Consider the following 23,649-nt stretch of genomic DNA (forward strand, 5'->3'; position numbering starts at 1 on the left):
TGTTGTTGGCTCTCAATTGTCCTGTGTTGGAGATTCACAGCCTTCCTACCATCCTAAGACCTGGATATCCAAGTAATAAGTTGTGCATACTATCATTTTTGTTCCTTGTTATTTTCATGAGTTACAAATTAAATTGTAATCTTTTACACTTAAAGTAAGGTAGCTTTCCTTCAAATTATTTATTTTTAAAGTTGCTGTCACTGTTGTTTATTTAGGGAAGGAGAAAGCAAAATGGCTGTTTCCTTTAAATTTTGATATGCATTTCTCCTCCTTCCCTCTTAGCAAACCCATCTCTGAAGTTCATGTTTTCATTTTATTCTTGGGAGAACCATTCCCCTTGTTTCCTCAATACATTAAAAATTCAAGGGAGGAAGCCAAAACTCCCAGTTTCCATTTGTGATAAGCACATCCTCCCAAGTTTCAGTGCAGGTCCAGCAGGGCTTGGTCCAGGAAGAAGGAGACAGTTGTTTGGGAGGAAGAAAGATAAGCATGTTGCTTGTCTCCATGCATAGGCCCTTGTGTGGACCTACATTTAGCATATTCACAAAAGAGGTAGATGTTATAAGTGTGCACCTACTTTACACTTCTCCCTAGAAGTGCATATGAGAGGGCTCCCAGGAGAGGAATGAAAAAAGAACCCCTTAAAATAGAATGTAGGTTCTAATTTCAATATGATCATATTAAAGCTGTCACAAAATGCCTGATATTCTGTAACTATTTGCCTCTGAATTTTTTTGATCCGTAAGAGAGAGTTTAGTTGTTAAAGTATTTAGAATTGCTTGGAGATCTTTTTAAAAATTCAAACGTTTGGAGGATTCCTGGGTGGCTCAGCGGTTTGGCGCCAGCTTCGGCCCAGGGCGTGATCCTGGAGTCTAGGGATCGAGTCCCACGTCGGGCTCCCTGCATGGAGCCTACTTCTCCCTCTGCCTGTGTCTCTGCCTCTCTCTCTCTCTCTCTCTGTCTCTCATGAATAAATAAAATCTTAAAAAATAATAAAATAGAAATTTCTAAAAAAAAAATTCAAATGTTTGGACCTACCCAGAGATTTAGATTTAATTGACCTGAGATGGATGCTACCTGAGCATTGGTATTTCTTAAGTCCCTCCCTATACCCCCACCTACCCTCTACCCCAACCTCTAATGATTCTAAAGTGTAGCCAGGTTGAGAATCACTGGTATAGAGCCACTTGAAAAACCTAAAAATTTAAAAAGTTTGAATAGATCAATAGATACCTAGATATAGGTAGATAGGGTATAGGAGATACCCTCAGTAGATCTTGGAATACATTCTAGATCTAGTTTCCTTGTCATTAAAATTGAGATTGTATCTGAGGTTAAAATACAGTCAAAACTATTCACCAAATAATCTTTTCTTTTAATACGCACACAAGTATTAAATTAAAACAGCACTCAAGGGCTGCTCAAGGGACTAACCGAGAAACCTGACCTAGTTATCTCTATACCATCTGCATGTGACATTGCTAAACTTGTTAATGAGACACCAAAGTTGTTTGGGAAGAAAAATTATCCTTAGACGTTAATAAGATTGAGCCAAGAAAGCAGAAGCAGCAAATTCTGTCACGAGTGTCTAGGAGGAGACACAGTATTTTTTAAAAATATCAGAGTGAAATTGTATAATCTTCCTTGAACACCAAGATACCTGGGGAGCTTTGAGATAGAGAAAGCCATTCTTTGCTTCAATTTCTAGTTTCCAATTATGCAACAGATAAATGTCCAGGTGGTCCAAATATAGTATGTTCATATTTAAAATGACAAAACCAAAAATAAATAAAATAAAATAAATAAAATAAAATAAAATAAAATAAAAATGACAAAACCACTTTTTTACTGCAAAAAGCTTTATTGTTTCTATTTGGTCCACAGGTTGGGAGAGGGCTCCAGGGTGGTTAAAAAGCTGCCTAGTGGCTGTGTGGGGATGTTCAGGCCGGAAGCACTGACACCAGGGGGAAGCCAGAGGGGTCCCTCAAAGGCAACTGGGTTCAGAGGTTCCTAGTCATGCTTGAGGGTGAGCCTTTTAGAGAGATACATGCCCAGCCCAGCCTGCAGCCCCAGGCAGCCTGCTGAGGTGAGTCAGGTGATCACCCACCATCTTCTTGGTAAGTTTTACCTCTTCATCCAGGAAGTGGTTCTCCAGGCATTCACAGAGATGGTCGTCTATAGAGGCAGACCCCAGGGCATGCAGATCCGAAAGAGCTTGGTTCATATTCTTCCCCAGAGCCATGGCAGTTCTATGGTGTCCAGGATTTTACTCTACCCATTTTGTAATGGTTTCTGCCCATGCTGGAAGAGGGAGTGGTCACTGGGCTGGTTTTGCATCTTCAAGAGGCATTCAGCACCCTCACGCTTCTCTGCCCACTCCAGGAAGAAGTGGCCCACGTCCTCCAAAGCCACAGGGTTGGTGAGAAAGTAGAAGCCAAGAGAGAGGTAGGTGTAGGAGGCATGTTGGAATGCTGACCAAATGAGCACTGAATAATGTATAGAATTGTTGAATCAATATATTATATACCTGAAACTAATATGACATTGTATGTTAATCATACTTCAATAAAAATTATTTGTCAACATATATGTCAAAAAACAACAAAGCATTTCATTCTTCAGTTACTAGTGAAAACTGAAAAATTATACCCCAAGTTAGAGGGCATTAATTCATAATTAATAATTTATTAATAATTAACCATGCTTCAAAGGTTTTTTTTTAAGATTTACTTATTCATGAGATACACAGAAGGAGAGAGGCAGAGACATAGGCAGAGGGAGAAGCAGGCTCCATGAGCAGGGAGCCCAATACGGGACTCGATCCTGGGACTCCAGGATCATGCCCTGAGCCAAAGGCAGATGCCCAAACACTGAGCCACCCAGGTTTTGTTTTTGTTTTTTTTTTTTTTTTTCAAAGTTTTGAGCTAACTGCACTGGTGGTTGCCACTCCGTTGCTTGGCCTTGTTTGCAGCTACATTTCATCCCTGGTTGATTTTGTTCTAAGGTTCGCCTACTAGATGGAGAGCCTTTCCTCAAGGTGCAAGGACTTTTTTCCTGCAAAAGACAGAGGGAAGTGAAACACAATTCTTATGATACTTAGTTTGAGTGGTTCTTTGTCTTATATATAAAGCCTCAACAAAAATCTTATATATAAAGCCTAAACAAATATCTAGGGTGGCCAACAGTTCCCATTTGCCCAGGACTTTCCCAATTTTAGCACTAAAAGTCTGGTCCCACCTACCCCAGTCCCAACCAAATTGGGCTAGGTAGTTACCTTAAAAAGAACCAAAATGAGAATCCAGTCTGGAGTAGTCTTTGAAGTATTGGACCCATCCTTCAAACCAGGTGTTCTTTCCTGATAATGCTAATCAGTACGTGCCAATGAGGGCCAGACTGATACCACAATCCACCATCAGCTACTACCATGCTTTATATATGTTATCTGAAATGCTCCCAACAATTGTGGAAGGTAATTGCCATTGTCCTAATATTATAGTATCAGAAATTGAGGCTCTGATAAATTAAGTGCCCTGCCCAAGCCCACACTGGCAGTAAGTGGTAGAACTGAGATTCAGGCGTAGTCCTGCCTGACTTCAAAGCTTATGCTCAGTCTGTTTCATTCTCTGCCTATTGCATTCTGAAATCTATCAACCATAATAAATTTTAAGAAGACCTAAAGAGAGGAGATATTATAAGAGCTAAAGCAAGTAATAAAATATAGAGGGAGAATGGAAATAATAAAGAATCAGAATCTATACGAGTGCAATAAAATATAGGGCATAAATAAGACAACCAGGAGCTAATTGATGGATTACAAATTGCCTGAAGTCAGATTCATAAGATTCTTTATAACATCCTCCCAAGTAGACAAGTAAAATACTTATTGCCTTAGGCAAAAAGAATTTTCTATTCATATGTATGAAATATTTTGTTCCTAATTATTTGTCCTCAGAGTGAATAATAATACCTAGTGTAAATATGATTTGTTGCTTAAATTTTTATATTTTGATTTATCCTATATGCTTACAAAGAAAAATAAGATTATAAAGCTGCTATTTAAGAACTGTCTAAAACAGGCAAGAAATTGTTGATTTATAATTCTTAACTATACAGATTTATTCCCAGCATATATTTAAATCTGAGTTGAATCAGCACATATTCTTGAATGAACATAATTGCAAGGATATTCCTCAAGAAATTCATCTCTGCTGCTTTTTACTTGACACTCTTGAATACTCCTAATTTCTCCCTGTATGTCAGTCCTGTTATCTGCCATCTTACACTGGATCTTAGGAAAAGTGCATACCAAAAGAGATTTCCTTCTAGTAGAAAAAAAAAAAGGAGTTGATATCCATCGGTGTTAATGAGAATGAGTCCTGACAATGTGTGACAGCCAATGGCAGGGTCCCCCTGTGAATTTCTCAGAATAGAGAGGCAGCTTTTTGATGCTGACCTTTAATTGATTTTTTTTAATGTATGTTCATACTTCATATCATCTTAAAGTTGTTCAGTAACTTAAAAAAGTTCAATACTCTTAGATATGGTAAGACAACCAGATTTACAAGTGGCAGAATCAATAACCAGCCCTAAAATTGCCAAGATCTCAATTATATCCAAAGTCTCTAATATTGTGATTTAGCAAACACTACAGAAATCTTCTGGAAAAGTTTACTAAGATGTCTTTAGGTTACCATTTCCTTCCATCTTTAGGATACCTTTTTCTTAGAGAAGATCCAGTCATGGCACATTTCAGAGCTTTCTATAAAGATCTTTTTCTAAGGAAAACCTGAATAGTCTTTATGTTAGCATAGAAATGAAAGACCACCAAAATGTTATGTTCCATAAAAAATGGACTTAAGTATTTCTGGCAGGTTCTACCAACTGGCCATTATAAAGCAAATTAGATGTAATTTAGTCTCTCCATATTAGATATTCTCTAAGAAATAATGTACAATATTCCCTGGTAGCAAAAGTACCTTCCTTTGAACTTTATGTGTAAATTAGATGGACTCTGCTATGGACTGAATGTTTGTGTCATCCCCTGCTCCCTGCCAGATTCATATGTTGAAATCCGAATCTCCAATGTGATGGTATTAGGAGGTTGGGCCTTTCAGGGGTGATTAAATCATAAGGTCACATGGAGCCCATAGCTAGGATTAGTATTCTTATGAAAGAGGACCCTGGATGCTGTCTGGTCTCTTCCACCACATGAGGATACAGCAAACAAACAACCTTCTGTGAACTGGGAATCTAGTCCTCACCAGACACTGAATCTGCCCACTGCTTGATCTTGGACTTTGCAGAGAAATAGATTTCTGTTGTCTATGGTAATTTGTTATAGCAGCCCAAACTGACTAAGGCAGACTCTTGTGGCATCTTAAACCAATATTTGAAGGCATGAAAAATCAGGGCTGGGAACTCTTCCACCAGCTGATGAGAAACATAAGAAAATCAAGAGTGAGAGCAAAAGTTCCTTTTATTTTAAATTAGGTACTATATGGAGTTAGTATCATTTAATAGTGTTGCCAGGTTTTTAAAAATTGTTGTAAATGCTTCATCTGTACTCTCAAAAGAAAAAAGTGGAAAAAAATAACCTGAAATAAAAGCAAACCCAATTTTATTATTGTAATTCCTGTGAGCTGAAAATCTTAGTGGTTATATTGTATTATTTTATTTGGCTAATAAATATGTAGATGTCTTCTTTCTTTGGTTATATTCTGCTTCATTACCAATGGGGAAAAAATAACATGCAAGCTTTACTATATTCCCAGAACTCATGAAGAACAGATGGACACTCTGAATAGTGACACAAATTGATCCATAAAAACAGAAAAACCTCTAAAATAATTAAATACTTCTTTTGTACAAAAGCTCAACTCAAAGAGTTAAAATCTAGGCACTGTTTCTAAATACAAATTCAGTACAAGCCAATACATATGTGTAATTATAAATTATAGGTCGTATTTCCTATTTACCTATGCTCTTTTCTTCACCATCATTATACATTAGCAAGCCAAAATTGAACACAAATGGACAAGTTAATTGCCAATGCCATTATAATTCCCATATTTCTGTAGCGTGAATGAAATTGCAAATTATAACTACTAATTTGTGTATTTTTAAAAAGGTCACATTGTTACACAGGAGCTTGAATGTGAAGAGAACAGAAAATAAATCTCAAGGTAGCCATTGAGTGGGGAAGTTGGCTTTTACAGTTTCCATTTTGCTGAAATTTATATATATATATATTTTTTTTTTCTAGAAACTTAGACATTGTGTGAAGCTATAGTGGAGTGAGGTGGGGGAGGCAATGATCTGCAAGAAGCCTGGATCAAGTGTTTTAGAATTCTTACCAATGGCAAAACAAGTCAAAACCAAGGCTGAAGGATTCTCAAAAGCATCTTGTATCTGCTAGCAGCAAACTGTGAGTCACATTATTTTTTTGATTCTCTACAAGAGTATAAAACAGGAAATAATTTTAGAAGCTAATAATGTTTCTTTCCTGTTACTTAGAGAATTTTGACTTTATAATTAAAGTTCTAATCTTTCTCAGTTGTCACGCAAATATCTTATCCATATCCTGAATATTAGTTGTGTCATGACAATCTCCTGGAAGGGGCTAATGAAACACAGGGTCACACCAAGCCACATAATGTGTATTTTTTTTTCCTCTTTTGTTAATTTTTTTTTCAATTTTTATTTATTTATGATAGTCACAGAGAGAGAGAGAGAGAGAGAGAGGCAGAGACACGGCAGAGGGAGAAGCAGGCTCCATGCACCGGGAGCCCGATGTGGGATTCGATCCCGGGTCTCCAGGATCGCGCCCTGGGCCAAAGGCAGGCGCCAAACCGCTGCGCCACCCAGGGATCCCACATAATGTGTATTGAATGGCGGTTCACAGCAGCCAAATCTAATGAAGAGTGGAAAATCCCAAACCCAGTTTAAGATAGGTGTTGGTATCCATGTGAGATAATAGAGGCCACTGATGATCAAAATTAATATACCTTAACAAAATGAGAAGATAATTATATAGTATTTCTGCATAAGTATATGAATGTGATAAAAAAAAATCTTAACGTAGGCACTATTACTGAATTTAAAAACCAGTGTAAGCCAACACATATGTGTAATTACAGTTTATATCTCTCTACCCTTTATGCCAAAGACTTTGGGAAACCGGTAGCAAGAGATACCAGAAACCTAGTCAAAAGTTTCAATGGCTCTACTTACCCCAGTACTTTCCCTGCAGTAAAGAGAGCATAGGGAAGCTGAAGTCCATATTTGTTGGTACTTTAGATGACAATATTATCGTCAGGTTTCAGATAAGAGAGATGAAAATTATTTCCAAATTATATTAACTGTTGAGAACTGTGAAGGTCTAAAATTTTACCCTAATTGCAAGCCACCAAGATAGGTAGGTACTAACAAAAGACACAAGATTCCTAGGTCAGAAACAAAGGGTAGTTTACTATTAATAGCTATACCCAGAGTATCAGCATTTGTGCTGATTTCCTGAGCAAGGTGATGTGAAGAAGGCCGGGTGATTATACACATGTAGTGGGGTATGATACTAAAAAGCTTTGGAAACCCAAATCTTTTATAAGTAAACCTGTCAGATTATACTCTGGGGGGGGAGACATATTTATCATGCTAAAGAAAAACAAACTTGACCTTGTTCCGAATAGAAACATTATCTCAGTCATCCAAGGCTGGTCACCATACCAACATCCTTGAAAAGATAATCTAGAATAAAGTCAGTTAGTGCCCCTGTTTATAAGATGTACAGAAATTTAAGAGACCCATGGAGAATTATCTCTCAATACTAACCAGGCGGGAAAACTCCATACTGAAATATAGCTCATGGTTCTTTCTTTAAAATCTCCAATTGCAGTTTAGGACAGCATGGCACCATCTTCCTCAAAAACTCTATATGCATCACCCCAGTCCCAAATTTCTCCCCTTTCCCCCCTTTTTGGTCCCTGGTGGCTTTTCCATATTGACTCTATTCCTCCTTAGTCTGGTTTTGCTCTGGTTCCTGAGCTACTCACTTCTAGCCCCAGATTTTAGGTTTGCCTCTAGCACATGTGTTTAACTCATGCCTTCTGGCAAGATGCTCCCACAGATAACCTACCAGTAGACTTCCTTACCAAGCTTGCACTGAGACTCTGGTACCGGCCTAATAAGGCCCCCTCCCCTCAACACATCTTAGCTATGAAATTGACTATTTCTAGGGCTGGTGACTGATGGTGACTAGATTATCATTAGAGGCAACTGGGATTAGGTTTGACCTGCTCTAGCCTTTATTTTTTTTCCTTTAATGAATTTTCTAGGGAAGAAGTGGAGTCATCCTGTGCATATGCAATTTTGGTTAATGCTGTTTACAATAGTCTTTCAATCTGTAAACCTAGTATGTTGCCATAGAAACAGATCTCCATCTGAAATGTATCCAATCAATTCTGAAATTATCATTCAGAACACCTTCATAAATTGGAATGAATCCAACAGGTATCCAGAATGTCAGTATATAGGCAGTAAGTTGCATTTCTCCTTTTATTTAATTATGTCAATGACAAGACATGCAGAGAAGAACCCATCTTAGATATACATAAAAACACAAAGATAGTCATTCTAAGTAAGAACATTTCTTCTTGATTATTTTATTCTGGAAATTGCATTAAACTAGAGCAACATATGCCATTCATAAAAGGCGAGACATGTTTCAAATGAGTAAACAGAATGCGATGGTTCATTTAAACACCATTATCCTTCTTAGCAAAAATAAATAAATAAATAAAAACTGTGAATTTATTTATTGAAAGAATTTCAATTTTTAGAGTGGCTATCTTGTACTTCTTATCTCCTTAAAATTATTTTTGCCAACTTAATATTCCCAAGTGGAAAATTATTATAAGTTATTTAATCCATGAAAAGGGAAGTCACAGATCTAAACCAGCAATCCAAAAATTTTCTTTAAAGATTTTATTTATTTATTCATGAGAGACGCAGAGAGAGAGAGAGGCAGAGACACAGGCAGAGGGAGAAGCAGGCTCCATTGGGGGAACCCAACATGGGACTTCATCCTGGGACTCCAGGATCACGCCCCAGGCCAAAGGCAGGCGCTAAACCGCTGAGCCACCAGAGATCCCCCCAATCCAAAATTTTTAATTTTTAAGGACAAGATCAGAAACTTTTCTCCCATGGAATTTATGACAAGAAGAATAAAAATAAAATTAATTAGTAACCATCAGTAAAATTAGTCCACTCCAAATGATGATTAGTTTAGCACTGATAATAAAATTGAATTGTTTCCCATATCTCTTCCTGGAGTCCATATTATTTTATTAAAACTTTATCAGGAAAACATTAGTACAGAGTCTATCAGCAGCACTGTTCAATAGAACTTTCTGCAATGATGAAAGTATACTGCAATCTGTGCTGTCCAATATGGTAGTCCCTAGCTAGTGAGTACTTGAATATAGCTAATGTGACTAAAAAGCCAAACTTTTAAAATAAGTTAACTAATTTAAATTTGAATTATGACATGTGGCTAGTGGCTACAGATAGCACACCTTTGTAACTTAATACTCATACTCAGAATTGGAGTCAAACTGACAAGGTTCAAACTTTGGCTTCCCTGCTTTTTCTCTGTTACTCTTCTCCTCTCCATTGTTGGGTTGATATGAAGATTCAATATGTTATGTTACTTGCTATAAAAATTGTAGCCATTGTTATTATACTTCATTTCCATAATTTGCTAGCCTCATAGTCAAGTTACCTAACCTCACAGAACCTGAATAATTTTATCTGCTCAATAGGGTTAATACTACTACTAATGCATGGGATTGTTTTGAAGATTAAAAGAAATGATGCAATTGGGTGCCTGGGTGGCTCAGTTGACTAAGCATCTAACTCTTGATTTTGGCTCAGGTCATAATCTCAGGTTTGTGAGATCGACAAACCCCAGGTTGGCCTCTATTCTGGGTGTGGAACCTACTTAAGATTCTCTTTTCTCTCTCTGTCCCTCTTTCTCCTCCTTTCTCCCTCTCTCCCTCTGCCCTACCCCTACCCCTTCTGATACATATTCTCTCCCTCTCTCTCTCTCTCTCTCTCAAAAAAAAATGATGCATTAACGCATTTAGCAGTGCCTATCATGTGGGAGCACTCAATACATATTAGATGCTTTTTTAAATTATCATTGAAGTAATATTTTAACATGAGAAATTTTGGTAACTCATGAGAAGTGGTGGAGGAAACAGAGGTTATCATGATTTATACTGAGTAAGCCTATTCAAATTTGTTCACCAGCAAAATTTAAGACTATAAACCCAGTGATTCCACAAAGATTCGTGAGACTTATCAACACATTCTGTCAACTTTTCTTTTCTCTTAATTGTAGCCTCATTAGTAAAATTTTTTTTTCTTTTTACTGTGTATTCACCTTGTCTTTCTTAGTATGTGTTACTCTTCCCTTATTTTCATTACCTAGTAGCACAGGAAAGTTAGATAGAATAAATTTTTCACTGCAGGAAATCCTGTTTCAAATTATTCCAAGACATGCAGAGCCCATCAATGACCCACCCAGCTCTGAAAACAACATATTTATAGCCACAACTTTACACTTCTCAGAAGATTTCTTAACATGATATTCAAATAAACCAATAACTCCCACATATATATTAACTCCCTCTGTATTTATATCTTAAATACAATACCAAATGATAAAATATCTAAAACTTAAGAGTTTAGAGAAATTTTTAACACATTATAAAATTGTTTCTTCAAATGTTACAGAAAGACATGAAGTCTGGAAAAATCTGAATTGGAATGCTGCTAGTTGTGGCTTAAAACAGTTTTATTTTATAAATGGACCTGGTGTGCTCGTCTCATCATTTTAATGACATTTCAAAAGCAGACAAGGAAAGCTCTTGTTTGTCCAGCAATGTCTCTTTGGTGGAGTTTAAGTAGGTCAGGGCAAGAAGCAAAAAGCTTTCCTTTCAGTGAGAAATTAAACTCAGAGCCCCCTTTATATTTAAAACTACTTTCACTGTACAGTTGCCCAAAAACAAACATGTAGCAAGCCCCTTGCTCCCAGATGTGTGCTTAAAGATTCTAAAGAGACAACATACCTTCAGTGTTGGAGTTACAGATTTCCTGGAATATTTTGAACTATGTTTAACCGCAATTTGGGAAACTGCCCATGTGATATCAAAGACATGGCAACATGTACTTGTATGTACTCGTACTTCACCTTGGCTGTCTAACCAACAGCCTCCCCTTAATAAGTAGTCCACCTCTGTCAGAGAAGGTAATTTGGCTTCATGTAAATTTGAAGTACAGAGTAACAGTAGGAACAGTAGGAAAGAAAGAAATGGTACAAAGGTCAGAACTAGATTTGGAGATAACAAGAAGATGACCCAAATATAATTTTTCCAAGTCCTCCCATATTGGATTTTTAGCCTCTGGAACTATCAGGAGGGTAAAGATCACATTTGGAATAATGCTTCTACTGATCTGAACTTCCAACTAATACCAACATCCATGATAAAGACTTTGATAATATTTAAACATATAGGGCACCTGGTGGTTCAGTTGGTTGAGCTTCTGACTCTTGATTTTGGCTGAGGTCATAATCTCCTGGTCATGAGATCAAGCTCCATACTCAGCACAGTCTGCTTTAGATTATTTCTTCCTCTCTCTTTCTTCCTCCCCACTCATACTCTCTCTCTTTCTCTCTCTAAAATAAATAAATAAAATCTTTTTAAAAACAATACAAAATAAATAATATTAAATTTATTATCGTGTTGACATGAATAATGCAGATGGTAGCTGGGGTCTCCCTATTCCTTGAGTTCTAAATAAAATTGCCCAGATCTGTGTAATTCCAAAGCCCTTCCTAGGACTTTGCTGATTTTGGGGTGATTACATTCTCGAAGTCTCCTCTACTCTTGGATTCTTGCATCCATGAATGTGTGTCTGCTTCACTAGGCAATGATTTAGACAGAAATTACAGACCTTTCATCAATTTCCACCATTCATGTAATTAGTAGAACCAACTGGAGATTTTGATGTTGGGATTGGGGACACATGAAAAAAGGTCATTTATCACATCATTTCAAAAATAACTTTAAAAATCTATCATCACCCTCTTGGTCTCTCAAGTTGTATCTGGATCCTGCCATCAGGCAATGTGAACTATGGGCCTGAGGTAACTAAGGGACAGCTGGAGAGGCACCTGCTATAGGCCAGTGTCACCAAGTGAGACTGACACCAATAAAATTCTAAGCAGTGGTTATAATTCTTAAATCCCTATGAAGCCTGAGGCTCAATTTCCTTCACTGTGGAATATAACTGGATGTGGGACCTGGACTAATTGTGACATAGAATAGGAAATGTATGATAAGAAGGAATAAAATTAAATGGCCATAAATCTAGGTAAGCCAAAAGACAAACTGTTCATTCCACACTGTCCCCAGATGATCATGGCATAATTAAGAAAAGTCACTCCATAAAAAAAAGAAATTTAAAAAAATAAAAAGAAAAAAGAAAAAAAAAAGAAAAGTCACTTCACATAGGACTAAATAGTGTTCTGGGGTGGAGTTCAGATGATATCCTTCAAGAAGTAGCAGCATATCCAAGCATTAAGTACTACATCTTTAAGGAAGACATAAATGAGAAAAATGGCCAATACACAAAGTGGGATAGGTACCTCACTACCTGACCACAGTCTTTATTTCACCACCAAAAACAAAGAAGAAAAGAAAAAATAGAAACCTTTTAGTTATTACTGTGGCTTAAGTCCAAATTCTTGATAATTGGAATAAAATGTTTAAGATTTAGCTTCCTGATGAAACATGTTATGTAAACTATTTGTTACTGGTTTATTTCAAATTCTAAATTGCTTTTATTTCCCCCTATAGAGGGGATTTGGAAAGAATCCCACTTAGAAAGCAAGCAGTTAGGGCAGGGAAAGAAGTATTAACACACTGAAGTCACTACATATACTTAAGAGAGCCTTGTAACCTTGATTTAAGTGCTAAGCTAAATATAGTTTCTCATCATATTTCTGTACTTGTGAGCCAACACCACAGAAAAGCAAACTGAAATGAATGAGTTTCTTTGATTAATTTTCTAGTACAAGACAGTTTAAACATCACATTGGTGATGTAATTTAAATTACAGCAGATGGAAATGGCAGTGTCCTTAAATAGATTCCTTAGCACTCTTCCAGGATATAGTAGTCTCTTATTTAAGTACCATAGCCTGTCTTAATGGTGATTTACCTTTTGATATCTGCTACTCCTAACAAGCTTCCAGGTTAGAGGGAGTGTGATTCATGTGATCCAGGCTAATAATTCCAAAGGAAAAAATAAATATAATATTCCTATACTGTTATATATTATGATGGCTCCACGGTCTAACCAGGTAAAGGTCTATCTGACACCCTAATGAAAGTTCTTCAAATAAATAGTTTTGGAGATTTGATGTTATTATTTGATGTTTGATTCTTACTCTGACACATATAATATCTGCAATATGAGGCAAGCATGCTAGGACTCTTACCACTGCATAATTAAATTAAAACACTTACTGAACATAAACCATAGTTCAGTGTAGGTCTATGAAGCCACCATGTCTCTCTATTCTCACTCTGTCAAATTCATTCATGACGACTAAAGAACAAGGCAATTCTTTTCCTACTTAAGCTTCCTTGCTGCCTAAGCTTACCTCCCTGGTTCAAGCCAGAGAAGCCCTTCTATCTGTCAGGCTGCTGAGCAGTTGCTCAGTACTCCCAGCCATCAGCCTACGTAGTTACTCCAAAACCTGAAGGCCATAAGCCACAAATACTTTCCAGTTTTGTTTAGCTCCCAGGAGCTATTTTCTTTTCAGTTTACACCCCCCTCTCTTGTCCTTACCCATGCATTGATAAATTCGTGGGATTATTTCTATGATAGACAGAAAAATGGATCCCCAAGAATTTCTACATGCTAATCCCCAAAACCTATGAATGTATTATGTTACATGCTAAAAGAGACTGAAAATGTAATTCAAGTTATGAATCTTAAAATGGGGAGATTATCCTGGATTTTGAAGGTATACCCAGTCTAATCAGTGGAGCAACCAAAAGTAGAGAAATTTCTCTGGCTGGAGTTGGTCAGAGATGCAGCAGAAGACAAAAGAGGCAGAGGAAAGATGAAGCAAAAGGGAAGATCAGAGAGAGTCAACACCTAAGTTTTTGACCTGTCATTGCTGGCTTTGAAGAGATCTGCTTGCCAGAAAGATATGTTATAGAGAAAGGCCAGGTGTGTCTGTAAAACCTTTTGCTAACACCTTAGGAAGTTCAAAATGAAGAATATTCAGTTCCAGAAAGTGCTATTTGAAGAGACTAAAGATGTGATAGATCCTGTCAGCCATATCATCAAAAGCCCTAGAGATGAGTTTATCTAAGAAAAACATGTGTAGGGGCACTAGGTGGCTCAGGTGGTTAAGCATCTGCCTTTGGCTCAGGTCATGCTCCCAGGTTCCTGGGATGGAGCCTCAAGTTGGGCACCTGATCAGGGGGGAATCTGCTTTACTCTCTCCCTCTGCCCCCCCACCCCCCGCTTGTGCGTTCTCTCAAATAAATAAATAAATAATAAAATTAAATAAATAAATAAAGGACCTGGGTAGTGAATCCCCATGACATACATGGGAGATTCATGAAGTTCTTGAGAGTATTATGACAGCAGAAACTGCCACTGTTATTTTTGAATGAGGCAAAGAGAGTACAAAATGAAAAGAGGTTGTCAGGATCCTCCAATTCCACCTGTAGAAAATGCTGTTAAAACTACTTGTTGCAAACATGTGCTGCCTTCATGAAAAGGAAAGCATAACTCAGAGGAGACAACCAAAAGCTGAGAACCACAGAGAATTATTTCCCCTGGACCTTGACATCTAAAGGAGTTTGTTTGACTAGATTTCAAAATTACTTGGGACCAGTCATTTATCTTTCCATTTTCTTTTTTTTAATCCAATGCCTATCACATCATCATATGTTTGGAATAAATAGCTAGTTGCTTTATTTTCACAAGGCCAAAGATGGAGAGGAATTGTGATTCAAGAAGAATTATACCCAGGGTTTCACTCATACCTGATTTAGGTAGATTAGGTGATCAGATCTGTGATTTTAGAGCTGGCGAAATTTTGAACTTAGATTGATGCTGTAATGGGATGAGATTGTTGATGATCTTAGAATGAGATGAATATATTTTATGTGAAATGGACATGAATCTTTGAGGACCAAAAAGGTAGACTGTGGTAAGCAGAATAATAAACTTCCAAAGATTTTCATGCCCTAATTTCCAGAACAGTGTTATTTTATAGCAAAAGGGAAGGCATAATCACTGTATCAATGTGATAATGGTTATGGACATTAAAATAGTGATATTAGGGCACCTGGGTGTCTCAGTGGTTGAGCCTCTGCCTTTGGCTCAGGTAGTAATCATAGGGTCCTGGGATTGATTCCCTCATCAAGCTCCCCATGGGGAGCCTGCTTCTCCCTCTGCCTGTGTTTCTGCCTCTCTCTCTCTCTCTCTCTCTCTCTCTTATGAATAAATAAAATCTTTTAAAAAATAGTGATACTATTCTATATTATTCAAGGGCCTAATATAATCACTTGTGTGCTTAAAAGTAGAAGAAGAAAGGAGAAGAGTTAATTAGACATAGCAGGAAAGAAGCAAGAAAGATGAGATAAGAAGAGAGGTCAGAGAGATGAATATGAGAGGACCGAACACACTGTTGTTGGCTCTAAAGTTGGAGAAAGGAGGCCACAGTTCAAGGAATGCAGCCAGCCTCTAGAAGCAGAAAACAACCTTAGTTAACAAGCAGCAAAGAAATAAGGACGTCAGTGCTATAGCCACATGGAACTGAATTTTGCAGATAACCTGAATGAACCTGGAAGTGGCTTCTGCCTTAGAACCTCCAGATAAAATCCTAGGTTGGCCAATACCTTGATTTCAGCCTTGTGGCACCCATAGCAGAGAAACCAACGGAGCCTACCAGACTCCTAACTTCTCTGCAAAATAATATATTTATGCTGTTTTACACTGCTGAGTTCATGATGGTTTATACTAGTAACCACAGGCAACCAATACACATTCCCTTACATGGTTAGATTATTAGAAGAATTTGATCCTCTCTGCTTCTGTAGTAGTATACTAATAATGCCTCCATGCCCTCATGTTACTTATAATCCAAAGATTATTTTAAATAATCTTGTCTTTCACAGAAGTAATTTCAAAAATTTGTGCTTTGTGGTGAAAGTTAAAATGTTCTTTTATTTTGGTGCTGCTTTTTAGAAGAATCGGTTTATAGATTTAAGATCTAAAATGAACCTGTCCAAAATGAGCCAAATAACAAGACTGTAGTACTCTTATGACTTTTTCCCTTAAGTTGTAAATGGTGAGTTTGAGTTCCAGAAATCAATCAAATCAAAAGTGGGGTGCTGAAAAAGAGTGATCAGCTAAATCGGGAAGTAGGAATTCTAGTTACAGTCTGATACCAAATAGCTAGGCAGCCTCTCGCAAATCAGTTTACTTCTCTGGGTTCATTTTCTTCTCTGTTAGAACAAAAAGGGTAGAAATCAGGGAGACTTCCATGATTAGGTATCACTTCATTGAATCCTGAAGGACTGGTAGGCATTAACAAGGCAAGTGGGGTGGGGTTGGGTGCAGGATGGATAATAATCCAGAAGGTTTAGCATATCCTGTTCTATACACTACATACTATAACAACACTCTCCTGACCAAAAAACAGAGCCCAAGTGGCCTATAAACTTGTTTAGAAGAATTCACACCACTTGCTGAAGAGAGTTCATTGGAAAGAGTGAGGACTTAAAGAAGCTTTTGTAGGGGGATCCCTGTGGGGGGCTCAGTGGTTTAGCACCTGCCTTCGGCCCAGGGCATGATCCTGGGGTCCTGGGGTCTAGTCCTACATCAGGCTCCTCTGCCTCTCTGCCTGCCTCTCTCTCTCTCTCTCTCTCTCATGAATAAATAAACAAAAATTTTTAAAAAGAAGCTTTCGTAGGGTAGTATTTACAGGCATGGACTTTGTGCTCAAACCCCGATTCAAGTCCTGGCCCTGCCATTTATTAGCTGTGTGTTTTTTTACTGCCCTCAGCTTCCTTATGTGTAAAATATAAATATGTGTGCAAGCACTGCTTAGGAGAGATCTTGGCACATAATATGCATTATTTAAATTAGCAAGCACTATACTGACGTTCATCAGTATCATTGATGTGGACTGAATTGCGTCCCCCCAAAATTCATTTTGTTGAAGCCCTGAATCCCAGTGTGGTAGTACTTGGAGATGGGGCACTTGACCATAATTAGGTTTAGATGAGTTCATGATGGTGATGCCCTCATGATGGGATTAGTGCTTTCATAAGAAGAGACATGAGGAAACTTGCTCTGTCTACTGTGTAAGCACACAGTGAGAAGGCTTCTATCTGAAAGCCAGGAAGAAAGTTTTCCTAAGGAACTGGCCATGCCAGCACACTGACCCAGGCTTCTCTAACTTCTAGAACTGTGAGAAAATAAACTTATGGAAGCCATCCAATCTGTGGTATTTTGTTATGGCAGCCTGAGCAGACTAAGACAATTATTAAAGAAGAATTTTAGTTTTTTTTTCTATAACTGCTATTTTATTTAACTTTTTTATGATAATACATTAATGTATTATTTTATAATTTAAAATGAATAAAAGATCAAGGGAAAAAGGCCTATAATTCCTTTGAATGATACCTTCAGATATCTCTTAAACTTCAAAATTGGACAAACTGTAGGTTGAATGAGCCATCAGTGAAAGACATCAATGGACAGTCTAATCAATATTCACTCTCAATTTGTAAAATGTCTCATTGATCCACTTGTCAACTTTAAAGTGATGCAATGAATAAGTACTGCAGTGAAGAGATCCTTTAAGACAATATCAAAATGCAATAGAGTACTAAAATGGGGCTCTTCTGATGACATTTAGAAATATATATAAAATTCAACAATTATTTTAACAGATGACTTCCTGAAAAAGAAGTGTTCAAAAACTTAACAAAATTTAGAGCTTAGATATCATCTGTGGAACTGCTAATATAGGACTAGATAAAATGCTTAAAAGGAAATTACAAGTTGCCAAATTATATATCTCTTTTAAGAAGGACAACCATATGCCTGTTAACAGAATATAACTCAAAATATAATTACTGCTGCCTTAGAGCTTATAATTTAGTGAGTCAGACAGATATTAATTAAACAATCAAATAAATTAGTGTATAATTAAAACAATAATTTGGATTATTAAAGTTTTAATTCCAGTTAGTTAACATACAATGTTATATTAGTTTCAGGTGCACAATATAGTGATTCAACACTTCCATACAATACCCTGTGCTCATCACAAGCGCCTACCACCTATTTCACCCTTCCCCCATCCCTCTCCCCTCTGATTGCCATCAGTATTGTTCTCTGTAGTTAAGAGTCTTTTTATTGTTTTGCCTATCTTTTTTCCCCTTTGTTTGTTTGTTGTTTCTTAAATTCTACATGAGTGAAATCATACAGTATTTATCTTTCTCTGACTGACTTATTTTGCTTAGCATAATACACTCAATTCCATCTATGTCACTGCAAATGACAAGACTTCATTCTTTTTAATGGCTGAGTAATATTCCATTGTGTATATGTATTACCTCTTCTTTATCCATTTATCAGGCTATGGACACTTGGCCTGTTTCCATAGTTTGGCTATTGTATATAATGCTGCTATAAACGCTAGGGTGCATGTATCCCTTTGAATTAGTATTTTTATATTCTTTGGGTAAATACCTAGTAGTACAATTGCTAGATTATAGGGTAGTTCTATTTTTAACTTTTTGTCAAATTTCCATACTATTTTCCAAAGCAGCTGTACTAGTTTGCATTCCCACCAACAGTGCAAGAGGGTTCCCCTTTCTCCACATTCTTGACAACACTTGTTTCTTTTGTTGACAGGTGTGAAGTAATATCACATTGTGGTTTTTATTTGTATTTCCCTGATGATGAGTATGTTGAGCATCTTCCCTTGTGCCTGTTGGCCATTTGTGTGTTGTCTTTGGAAAATGCCTATCCATGTCTTTTGTTCATTTTTTAATCAGATTATTTATTTTGGGGGTATTGAGTTTTATTAGTTCTTTATATATTTTGGATACTAATCCTTTATCGATGTCATTTGCAAATATCTTCTCCCATTCTATTGGGCCTTTTAGTTTTGTTGATTGTTTCTTTCACTGCTCAGAAGCTTTTATTTTGATGAAGTTCCAATAGTTTATATTCACTTTGTTTCCCTTGCCTCAGGAGGCATCTCTAGAAAGTTGCTATGGCCAATGTCAAAGAGGTTGCTGCCTGTGTTCTTCTCTAGGATTTTGATGGTTTGGGATCCCACATTTAGTTCTTTAATCCATTTTGAATTTATTTTTGTGTATGGTGTAAGAAAGTGGTCCAATTTCATTCTTCTGCATGTTGCTAATTTTCTAAACATTATTTTTTGAAGAGACTGTCTTTCCCATTGGATATTCTTTCCTGCCTTGTCAAAGATTAATTGACCATATAATTGTGGGTTCATTTCTGGGTTTTCTATTCTGTTCTATTGATCTATGTGTCTATTTTTGTGCCAGTACTACACTGTTTTCATCACTATAGCTTTATTATATAACTTGAAGTCCAGGATTGTGATGGCTCCACCTTTGCTTGTCTTTTTCAAGGTTGTTTTAGCTATTTGGGATTTTTTGTGGTTTCATATAAACTTTAGGATTTTTTTGTTTTAGCTCTGTGAAAAATGCTATCGGTATTTTGATAGAGTTTGCATTAAATATGTACATCGCTTTGGGTAGTATAGACATTTTAACACTATTGGTTCCTCCCATCCATAAGCATGGAATATCCTTCCATTTCTTTGTGTCATCTTCCATTTTGTGTTTTGGGTTTTTGTTTTGTTTTGTTTTACAGTTTTCAGAGTATATATCCTTCACTTCTTGGGTTAGGTTTATTCCTAGATATATTATTACTTTTGGTGCAGTTGTATGAGATTGACTCTTTAATGTCTCTTTCTGTTGCTTCATTATTGGTGTATAGAAATGCAACAGATTTCTGTACATTGATTTTGTATCCTGCGACTTTACCGAACATGTTTATCAGCTCTAGCTATTTTTTGGTGGAGTCTTTTGGGTTTTCTTACATAGAGTATCATGTCATCTACAAATGATGATGTAGTCTAGTTTGACTTCTTCCTTGCTGATTTGGATGCCTTTTATTTCTCTGTGTTCTCTGATTGCTAAGCTAACATGTTCAGTACTATTAAATAACAGTGATGAGAGTAGACATCCCTGTCTTGTTCCTGACCATAGAAGAAAAGCGCTGAGTTTTTTCCCATTAAGGATAATATTAGCTGTAGATTTTTCATATATAGTTTTTCTTATATTATAGTATGTCCCTTTAAACCTACTCAACCTTTGTTGAGGTATCATTAATGGAGGTTGCACTTTGTCGAATGATTTTTCTGCATCTATTGAAATGATCATATGGTTCTTATCCTTTCTTTTAATAATGTGAAGTATCAACGTTGATTGATTTTCAAGTATTGAACCACCCTGACAACCCAGGAATAAATCCCGCTTGATCATGGTGAATGATTCTTTTAATGTATTTTTGGATTTAGTTTGCTAATATTTTGCTGAGAATTTGTGCATCCACATTAATCAGGGATATTGGCCTGTAGTTCTCATTTTTAGTGAAGTCTTTATCTAGTTTTGGTATCAGGGTAATGTTGGCCTCATAGAACGAACTTGGAAGTTTTCTTCCTTTTCTATTTCTTGGAACAGTTTAAGAACAGGTATTAACTCTTCTCTAAATGTTTGGTAGAATTTGCCTGTGGAGCCATCTGGCCCTGGATTTCTGTTTGTTGGGAATTTTTTGATTACTGAATCAATTTCTTTTATGATTATCAGTCTGTTCAAGTTTTCTATCTCTTCCTGTTTCAGTTTTGATAGTATATATGTTTTTAGGGATGCATTCATTTCTTCCAGGTTGTCTAATTTGTTGGCATATAGTATTTCATAAGATTCTCTTCTAATCATTTGTATTTCTGTGGTGTTGGTTGTTATTTCTCCTCTCTTATTTGGTATTTTATTTATTTGAGTCCTTTCTCTTTTGTTATTTTATTTGAGTCCTATCTCTTTTCTTTTTGATAAGTCTGGCTAGAGGTTTATCAGTTTTATTTGTTTTCAAAGAACCAGCTCCTGATTTCACTGACTTTTAGTTCCTATATAATTTCTTTCTACTCTGATCTTTATTATTTCCTTCCTTCTGCTATCTTTAGGCTTCATTTGTTGTTCTTTTTATAGCTCCTTTAGGCATAAGGTTAGGTTGCTTATTTGAGATTTTTCTTGCTTCTTGAGGTAGGCCTGTACTGCTATATACTTTCCCTTAAAACTCTTTTTGCTGCATCCCAAAGGTTCTGGACTGTTGTGTTTTCATTTTCATTTGTTTCCATGTATTTTTTTAGTTTCTTCTCTGATGTCCTGGTTGAGCCATTCATTGTTTAATAGCAAGTTGTTTAACCTCCATGTACTTGTGGTCTTTCCAATTTTTTTCATGTTCAAGGTTGACTTCTAGTTTCATAGTGTTATGGTCAGAAAAAAACCCATGGTGTGATTTCAATCGTTTTGTATTTGTTAAGGCCTATTTTATGACTTAATATGTGATCTATTCTGGATAATGTTCCACGTGCCCTTGAAAATAATGTGTGTCCTGCTGTTTTAGGATAGAATGCTTCAAATATATCTGTTAAGTACATCTGGTCCAGTGTGTCATCAAAACCATTGTTCCCTGTTTATTTTCTGTTTAGATAGTCTGTCCATTGATGTAAGCAGTGTGTTAAAGTCCCCTATTATTATGGTGTTATTATCTGTTCCTTTATGTTTGTTATTAATTTTTTGTATATTTGGGTGCTCTAATTTGGATTTTATATTATCTATCTTCTCTAAGCAATTTGTCCATAGTACTTTTTACTTATTGCTATTAATCTTGCTTGCTGAGATCCTAAATCAGCCTTTCCACCTACTCTATGTAAAGAGTTATACACAATGAAGAAATTGTTATATAAAGCATAGGGCACTGACCTGAACATCAGTTCAGTAGTTCAGTCCAGCTCTGCTACTAATCAAGTGAACTTGCAGAGTTCTTTGGATTCTGTAAAGTTAAGTGGTACTATAGATGTCCCAGTAGGGTCCTTCCAATTTTAAAATCACATTATAAATATTTTTTCAATCCCAACATTATTTTGGATCCCCAAAATTCACTATTTCATAACAAATAAAGGCTGTGTCTCCTGGCAGGGAAAATGGACTTAAAATTATTGATGTATAAACAATTCATACAAATAAGTGATAAGAAAAATTGTACAAATGCAATAGACTTGGCTTTAAGAAATATATAACAAAGAATGTTCAGTATAATCAATAATACACAGGTTCAGTTGTGACCAGGATGGTTCACACTGTGCAATATTGAAATCTTTTTTCCTACAGGTCTTTAAAGACAAAGCAGATTCCAAATTGCAGTGGGATGGCTTAAGAAATAGGAAAATTGAGACGACATATCAAACACATTCCAACTCTCTAAGCATTTCCAAGATAATTTCTTCATACTTAACATTTTTTTCCATAAAGGAAGAGTTCTTTTTAATTATCCATGGACATACGTTATTAATTAAACTCATTCGAATCATAATTTGTCCTAAAGTCCCCAGAAGTTAAAAATGTGTATGAGAATTTCAAAACTCCACTCAAAAGGTCACTGCAAAGACATTAAAGGGTATTTACTTTGTTTAGATGTGATGCATTTATGATTAGGGCTGACTCACATTAAGTACAATACTCTAGGGGAATTAAACACACTAATCCAATTATGAGAGTTTCATAGCACTCTTAGAAGAAAGACATTCATCAGATTTCAATTATTTTTAGAAGATCTGTCTTTGAATTTAATTTAAAATGTGATTAAGTTCCCTTTTCTGTTATCTAAACTGAGGTATTGTTTAAGCTTATTCAAAGACAAAAGAATAACATTATTAGTGTTTGGTTTCTTTATGTAGCTTATATTTAACAACAAATTGTCGCATAGTTTTCTTTATATCTGATGATATTATTTTCTCACCTAAATATGAGTTTAATATTGGACAGTCTTGAACCCAATAAGGTGCAAACATTACACGTTTTATTTCTTTCCTCCAATCACTGCTTTCAAATATACTTTGTCAAATATCCTTTTCCTGGTCCTTAGCAGGATCTTAGGCAGAACCTATAGCTTTCAGGTCACTTTGAATATTAAAAAATCTAGCCCATTCTAGGCTAGTTTAAATTTTCAAATCTTATATTCCATTTAGTGTTTATAACCTTGCCTTCCAAAGCATTAGTCAATACAGCCTAAAGGACATAGAGTGTGTCAAGGTCATGATCTGCTTACACTCCTTCAGAGAGGTGAGAACAGAAACATGATACTGAGGAGATGGGGATGGAGCCAAGACCTTTAGTGTTCATTGAATATCTATGTGTTCCTAAGACATTTCCCACCCTTCATGCATCAAGTT

At 36.3% G+C, this 23,649-nt stretch overlaps 1 long non-coding RNA gene across 1 annotated transcript in view; it reads right to left on the minus strand.

Moving 5' to 3' along the window:
* Positions 1–1,885: 1,885 nt before the first annotated feature.
* Positions 1,886–23,649, minus strand: part of LOC112658649 (uncharacterized) — a 39,740-nt gene continuing 17,976 nt past the window's right edge. Inside the window, exons 4-5 of the long non-coding RNA XR_003135860.3 lie at positions 11,578–11,734; positions 1,886–3,054 (exon numbers count right to left, since the gene is read on the minus strand). This is a non-coding gene — a long non-coding RNA (uncharacterized LOC112658649). The remainder of the gene's footprint in view (positions 3,055–11,577; positions 11,735–23,649) is intronic.

This window comes from Canis lupus, chromosome 12, assembly GCF_003254725.2.
Source record: "Canis lupus dingo isolate Sandy chromosome 12, ASM325472v2, whole genome shotgun sequence".
Taxonomy (NCBI): domain Eukaryota; kingdom Metazoa; phylum Chordata; class Mammalia; order Carnivora; family Canidae; genus Canis; species Canis lupus.